Source organism: Telopea speciosissima, chromosome 10, assembly GCF_018873765.1.
Source record: "Telopea speciosissima isolate NSW1024214 ecotype Mountain lineage chromosome 10, Tspe_v1, whole genome shotgun sequence".
In the NCBI taxonomy this organism is placed as follows: domain Eukaryota; kingdom Viridiplantae; phylum Streptophyta; class Magnoliopsida; order Proteales; family Proteaceae; genus Telopea; species Telopea speciosissima.
Window position 1 is genome coordinate 4,475,410 of NC_057925.1, and position 7,839 is coordinate 4,483,248.

The following is a 7,839-nucleotide window of genomic DNA, read 5'->3' on the forward strand; positions in this document are numbered from 1 at the left end:
AGATGGATTGTGAGTGAATTGTATCCGTTAGGAGGAGGAAGGTTTGGGTTACACAAGGTAGAGATGTAAATGAATGATCGAAAATCCGAATTCGCTCCACATCCGAAACAGTTTAGAGGTTTCCATATTCGGCCCAAAAAAATCTGGATCTATATTTGAGCCGAATCGGATCCGTTTACAAGCCTACTTTGAATGAGATGTTTTGTTGAAAGCACCATTAATATAAATTTTTATTTTTTATAAACAAGACATTGATATAAAGGTGTATGAAGAAAGTTTTCCTTCATCAAAACGTGCGGGTTTACTACACCATCCTGGGTTCACAAACCCCCTCACATAGAAATTTGCATTACATCGCAATTTGTTAACTTTTCTTCACTTACGGCTGTTTTGGTTCAATTCACTTTCAACCAAAAGGTCATCGATTTCAAAGAAATTTGCAAAAGGGTTAATGATCCGTTGGAGGATCAATGAAATTTAGTGCAAGGATTACCCTGAGGGTGTCAATCGGTCGATTTGGTTTGGTTTTGATCGGGCTGAATTGGTTTTGGCAAATTATTGGGCCAACCCAAAACAAAATTGTTAAAGGAAGTTTTCAATTGATTTCGGTTTCATTCAAGTTTCTTATTGGTATTCTATTATCGATTTGTAAACAGGTTCGGTCCGGTCTGGTCTGGTATAGTTATATGTTCACAAAGAAATTAATAAGACGTTCTTGATATTTGTGATTTTTATCTTGTTCAGCCAGTTTCAGGTTTTGATCTGTGCAATAGTTGGTCCAATTCGATTTCTATTGGTTCCATAAAATCCCAACTCGAAACCATAATGAAAGGATCTAGTTTGGTTTATGGAACAAAAACTCGATCGAAACTTGTCGAAACCATCGAGTTAATTCAGTTTCCCAGGTTTTCGAGACAAGTTGAAGGGGGATTTTAGAAAATCCCTGAATTCGATTGGGTTTCGATGGTTTCGACTCGTTTCGACCATATTTTGGTGGTTTCAAAACATATGTCCATTGAAACTAGGGGAAACTTGGCTCGAAACTAGGACAGACAGGTATTTATGCCAAAAACTGTTAGAAACCAGGCCAGAATGTTTTTGTATTTGTATTTCATTTACTTAAGAGATTATTCATAAATAAACAAATACCCCCTTATTTGAATTCAATAAAAATAATTAAAAAATCAAATTCTAAAATAAAAAAAAGTCAACCCCTCAGTTCAAGAACAAAAACTAGATTTCCGACGATAGGTGCAATCTTCAACTTTCTAATGTTGGGGTTTTTCTCAAATTTAAAAATTCCATAAATCTTAATATGGTAAAACATTACTAAAAGCAAAAAATGCGGTAAAGTATTCATTTGTTTTGATGTCCAAAAAAATATTTTCATTCAGAACGATTTTGACAACATTCGTGCACATGAAATTAAGTTTGACCGGTACACAACTCCTTCAGTATAAATCAGATTTAAGCAACCTTGGGCGTATTGGAAAGCTATCAAAACAGAGCTTTCTAATAAATCCAGGATTGCTTACATCTCATTTATATTGAAGGAGTTATGTTCCGGTCAAACCTTTTTTGACACCATGTCCCAGAACAATATATAGTATCAAACTTGGATCAAAATCACGAGTAATATTTTTAGTGCTCTCTATGTGAAATTAATGCATGGATTGAGTTTAAAATATCAAAAATAGGCAGCACAACAAGAATCAGGGCAAAAAAAAACAACTTCTAGGCCAATAAACCAAGATTCGAATTAGCCTGGAGAAAGTCCCAAGTTTCGACCGAGATATGGTCGAAATCGAGACGAACTCGTTTTCTGGCTGATCGAAACTTAGTCGAAACCTGAGTTTTAGAACCTTAGTTTGGTTTAATCCGGATTGAACCGATTAGTTTCGACCGGGTTCAGACTGAACTTTGACACCCTTAAGCTACTCCGTTACATTGTTATTTATTTATTTATTTTTGAATAGAGATTAGTTACTTTGATTCAATGGTGGAGATCTAAGGTGAGGGTCAACATGTAACTGACATCAAAGAGCAAGGGAAACTGTTGTTTCAGATTTCATAGACATCAAGGGGTGAATCTTTCTATTGTCTAATTAGTTTACAGTTGAATCATCTTAGTGTCAGTTGTATTAGACAAAACCCACAATAAAACTGACAACAAATATATGAGTAATTATTATGTTAACATCAATGGAAGTAATCTGTTAGGATAAGGACCTCCATTCATGAATTATATCATTATTCATGAGTTTCATCATTGCTAAGAGAGAGAGGGACTGGTAAGGAACAATGAGGAAAGCTCCCACTAGGCTATGAGAAAAGGAATAGATTTCGGATCCGGATCCTCTCCAATTACTTTTTATTTTTTTATTTTTTATGAACGATCCTCTCTAACTATTTGAGTGTTTAATTTCTTTTCAATCACCCATTCAACGGTTAGGAGGATTTGAACACACATCCCAACACCCATCCGATATAATAAGCAATCGAAGAGATGGAAGACTGCCACATCACCCATTCCCTCCTTCCCTGCCCGAAAGTAGAGGGAATGGTTCGTGTTAGTTCGAGTTATTCCTAGCTTAAGGTGTTCAGCTCGGGACTATCGGGTGAGAGGCAGGAACTTCACTCGTTAACCTACTTTAACGGACAGACATAACAGACAAGACCGATGGATGAAGGGGGATAGGTTCCTCTGGTCCAAAGAGTAAAAGGTCAGAGGTGAAACCTCCGGTAACAGAGCCACTACAAGGGTAGTGAAAACTACTAGTGGATAACTCTTCCTATCCAACGACTTTCTGCCAACACCGGGGGATGCATTTCTAAATCCTCCTCACCATTGGATAGGTTGTTGAAGAGGAATTGGAGTTGGAGAAGATCTTTTTTCCATAGATTTCACCTTTATTAGTGAAAATTTTCTTATGTTTTATTGAATTTAGGCATAGTTGAGTCACATTAATGACAGTAATGATTAGATATACATCCACAAGAACAAAATCTTATCCATTAAAAACTATTGAAGGATGAAGTTGTTAACCTAAATTTAATCTGTAAAACCCATTAAATCTATCCATCTCTGATTTAAAATGCAAGAGTTTGGATCGAAGAGGTGAAGATAAGATTAGTTATTCCTTTAGGGAGGGAGAAATGAGTGTATGGGTTTATTCTCTTGTGATAGGTTGAACATGCACTCATGGTTTAGTTTGTGTAGTTGGACTAATAACCCATTAACAATATTGAATTAAAAAAGGTGTACCACTCACTTTTCTTTTTCTAAACAAAACTAATATTATTTGGTGTTGTAATCCATTTGGGGGCTAGTGGGATTAGTTTATTGGGTTCTTTGATGGGTTTGTGTTCTAATGATAGGTCTAAGGAGAAAGATTTGTTTAATATTCTAGGGTTATGAACTATGAGATTCTTGCTTAATCAAACTATTATGTTGGAGGGAATCTACTTTTTTAGCTAAATTGGATTGTTCTGCTACCACATGCAGCAGTGAGATTGTAGGACTGGTTTACATTTCCTACCCAAAAAACAAAAAAAATGGAGCTTCCATGATTTTTTTGTTAGTTTGCTTTTCCTTTGGTAAGCTGGCTCATGATTTAGAAAGATTAAAGAGGAATCAAGACAGGGTTTGTGAATGATTATAAAGGACCACTAACAGAGTACATGGTTCAAAAGGCAATGGAATGACAAATCAGAATAAGACTAGTAGATGATTTACACCATATATTCTCATTTTATATTGGACCCAGTTTTTCTCTCTGTGGTGAAGAGAGAATCTCTTCATCTACATCATTTGACCCTCTGATTGGATTGGAGAAAAGTATTTCGAACCATGAACAATAGGAGCTGGTGGGATTTAATTATGATGAACCCAAAGTTCAATCATAGCATCATATATATTTGGTGGGTGGGGGAGAGAGATTGACATATCAATCCCAACAAAAAAAAACTTATATCTTTGCATGGCTTTAGGAATCAGTATTGGATCGGGTGGGTCAGACGATCTGTATTGGTATTCGTCATGCTCGATATCGATACATTATCCGTGAATTGACTTGAACCCTGTATTTTTTTATCCAGATTGGCCTGATTCATCCTGATACGATCAATATATATTGGTATCATTATCGAAACCGCCGACGACCAATACCGATGCCGTGAACTACATCCATGATAACTTGGATCTCTTCAACCCTAGAAGTAATTTTAGGGTTATGGTGGCCAAACTGCATATATGTGGTGGGGTTAGGATTGGGGGTTGATAGGAATGAGTTTTAGGGAGGATATAATATGAGGAATAAGGCTGTCGCTGAATGCATGTATTAAAGGGGTCAATTGGTCTGGTTGATTCGGTCCAGTTGAATTGGTTTTGGTTTGTTTCTAGGTCAATCCAAAACCAAACCGTTAAGGAAATTTCAGTTTTGGTTTCACTCTGGTTTGTTATCGTTTTATAATCGGGCTATTGTTGGATTTGATCCTATCCGGTTTCAGTTTTACATGTATACATAAGGTAATCAATCAATGGGAAAATTATTATTATTTTGGGTTTCAGTTTCTTATGGGGTTAATATCTGTCTGGTCTATGTTTTTTATCGGGTTTGGTCCAACCTTTGGTTTGGATTTGTGCATTCGATCGATTCGATTTGATTTCTACCATTTTTATAAAACCCCAACCCAAAACCAAGGTGATAAAAGTTTGGTTCAATTTGATCTGTTTCGATTGGTCCAACTGATTCGGGCTGAACTTTGATACCCTGAGTATTTATGGGAACTATGGTACCCATAAAGGCCACGACTAGGGGGTCTAAGTTTGGCCCAATGAGCTCGAGCCCACCCTGAGCTTGATAGGGGCTGGGTTGGAATTTTTAGCCCGAAGGACGGGTGAGGGTTGATATCCTCTAGTTATCATAATTGCGTTTTGCCGTTTGTTTCCCAAACATACGAGAAAAAAATGCCAAATGGCAAGCATTTTTATTTTAAACGCGTTTAAAACATGGTCTCCCTTTTTTGGCGTTTTTTATGCAGTATTGCTTGTTGTCCACAGTGACTCGCATAACTGACCATATTTCTCTCTCCCGAACTTTGATCGACCTGATTTCTGTCACCAACGTAAAGATGACTCAAAGATCCACATTTCTCATAATATCACCTTCAGCACAAGGTCAATGCACGAATCCCAAAATCAAGCTACAAACTGATGCATATATTGTAAAGCGTTTCTAAAACAATGACTCCCAACTCCAACTGAACATGCATCACCCCATGAGCATGTTGGCTATGTTGACAATAATGAGCAAAACCATAGCCAAGACAAATTGCTCAACAAGACTTTGGACATTATGGTGTATGGATTGAGAATTGATATTGGATGATATTAGATAACATGTCTTGGAACTTACAATGGGTTGTGTAATATATATGGATTAATTTTGGATGTTACAGTTGTTTTGAACATTCGAAGCAGGCATTCAAGTAAAAATTCCTCAATTTATATAAGAATAGTGCCATTTTTTTGGTTAAGTTTGTTTTTTTATTATACACATTTAAAACCCATACCGTCGGTTTTTTGTTTTTTACCGTTCTCTATTTATTTTTGGACCTTCTGTTTGTAATTGTTTACTATTTAAATTCCGTACTGTCCATTTCCATTTTTGTCGTTCTCGATTTTGTTAACTATGGTTGAGTTTCCAAAACGGGCCAGGTCTGCGCTGAGGCTTTGGGTTAAGCTCAGCCTGGCCCTCTATATGTAATCTGGTTGGGAATTGAGTTGTTGCTATTTAAATCCACAAATTCAAGAGAATGAGATCCTACAAATATGAGGAAAAGATGGTGAAAATTTTCACAATTGGTTACTAACTCCAAGGGGATAGCTTAGTTGACAAGGACCAACACTTTAAATTAACCAAGGGGATAGCTTAGTTGACAAGGACCAACACTTTAAATTTAAGAGGTCACGAGTTTATTCTCCTTGGTGCTATCTATCAAATAAGTTGGTTGTTATTAAACTAACCAAATGGTCTAATGACAAAATAGGGCCAAGTCCAGCCTGCCCTAAACCCTGCAGGCCGGCTGGATCTGGGCTGAGATGTCTCTACCTGATCTTGGGTTGGGCCAAGCTTGGGCTGAGCCTTAGGGACCCTAGGATGGGCCTGAGTTTTCAAAAAACCCGTCCCAACCCAGCCCTGTTGGATCCCTAGCCGGCCACAACCTTCACTACCCTCTCTTTCTTTTTCCTTTTTAGTGTACATGGCTACTGTACATGCATGTTGCATATTCTATTTGGCTTTTCAGATTTGTTTGTTTACCAGCTCTGAAGAATGAAGAGGTTGCTGCTTTGGGTTGTCAATCCTAACACCAAAATGAGATTATAGTGGTGAGTAGTGGGAGGACATGGACCCTTCTCTACCAATGTGAAGTTGATTGGAATTGAAATGAGTTAGTATATAAGTATGGTATGACTCAAAGTGGTTGTGCTGATGCTCAAATAAGTGCATGCTTGACATGGTACTCTTGGTTTCCCTCTTGTTGCTTTGAACTGTAGATTGATTGGTTTATTTATTACTTTATTTGAGAACCCATCCAACGGTGGGGAGGATTTAGACAAGATTGCGAAGTGCATCACTCTCTATGGCGATTATATTCAATTTCGAGCAGTTTGCATTTCATGGCAATCTGTGCTACCAAAGACGCCCAAGCACCCACCTCGCTAGTTCCCACTTTTAATGTTCCCATATCAATCCAAAAGCCGTACACGCTATGAATTCTTCCAATGCAGATCATCTACGGCCCAGCTGCCAGTAACAGCCTGTGCAGCGCAGACTGGGCCGCATGCGCAATGACCTCCTTACCCCCTGCCCAGCTCCTTGCCCGAGCAGGGGTAAGATGGTCATTGCACGCACGGCCCTGTCACGTCGCACAGGCTGCTATGGGCAGCTGGGCCGTAGGAGATCTGGATCCGAATTCTTCAGTCTTGCCGAGAACAAGTCCTATCACCTCAACATTCCCTTGGAAGTCAATATAAATTCCGTTTGTGGATCCTGTCATGGTTGGCTGGTTATCCATGACAGGTCCTCCATTGGCCTCTACAATCCTTTCACCAAAGCCTCCATAAAGCTTCCGTCCTTTTCTACTACATATTGTTTTGAACCGTCAGATTATCTACTTAAGGTTAAGCTGTCATCAAGTCCCTCTTCTTCTGATTTCATGGCAATAGCCATACTCTATTTTACTGAGAATTTGTTAATCTGTAGATATGGAAACAAGAGATGGACAGTATGAAAGGAAATGAAGATACCATGTTTCCTTACAAAGATGTGATATTCTATAAGCAGCAAATCATTACTTTAAGAGCTGATGGAAAAGTTGTCATAAGGGATGTCATTATTGGTGGTCATGGAAATTCTACTCCTAAGATTAAGGTTAAGCAGATATGTATCTAGTGGAGTCTAAGGATGACTTGTTAATTGTTAGGGAACATGAATTATCGAACCACGATGACACAAATTTTACATTTGAGTTTGAAGGTCGTGCTTGGCGCGTTGGTCAAGTGCTCACTTGCTGAACTCTTTGTCATGTGTTCAAGTCCTGAAAACAGCTTCTCTAGAAACAAGGGTAAGGTTGCGTACATCTGACCCTCCCAAGACCTTGCTAAATGCGGGAGTCTTGTGCACTGAGTATGACCTTTTTTTTTTTTTTGAAGTTCATAAGCTAAATTGGAGCAGGAATAGCACAGAAGGGGTTATAAATGTTGGAGTGGTGTGAAGTGAAGAGCTTATTAGGTGATTCTATGTTTTTTTCTTGATTTGAGTCCACTGTCATATT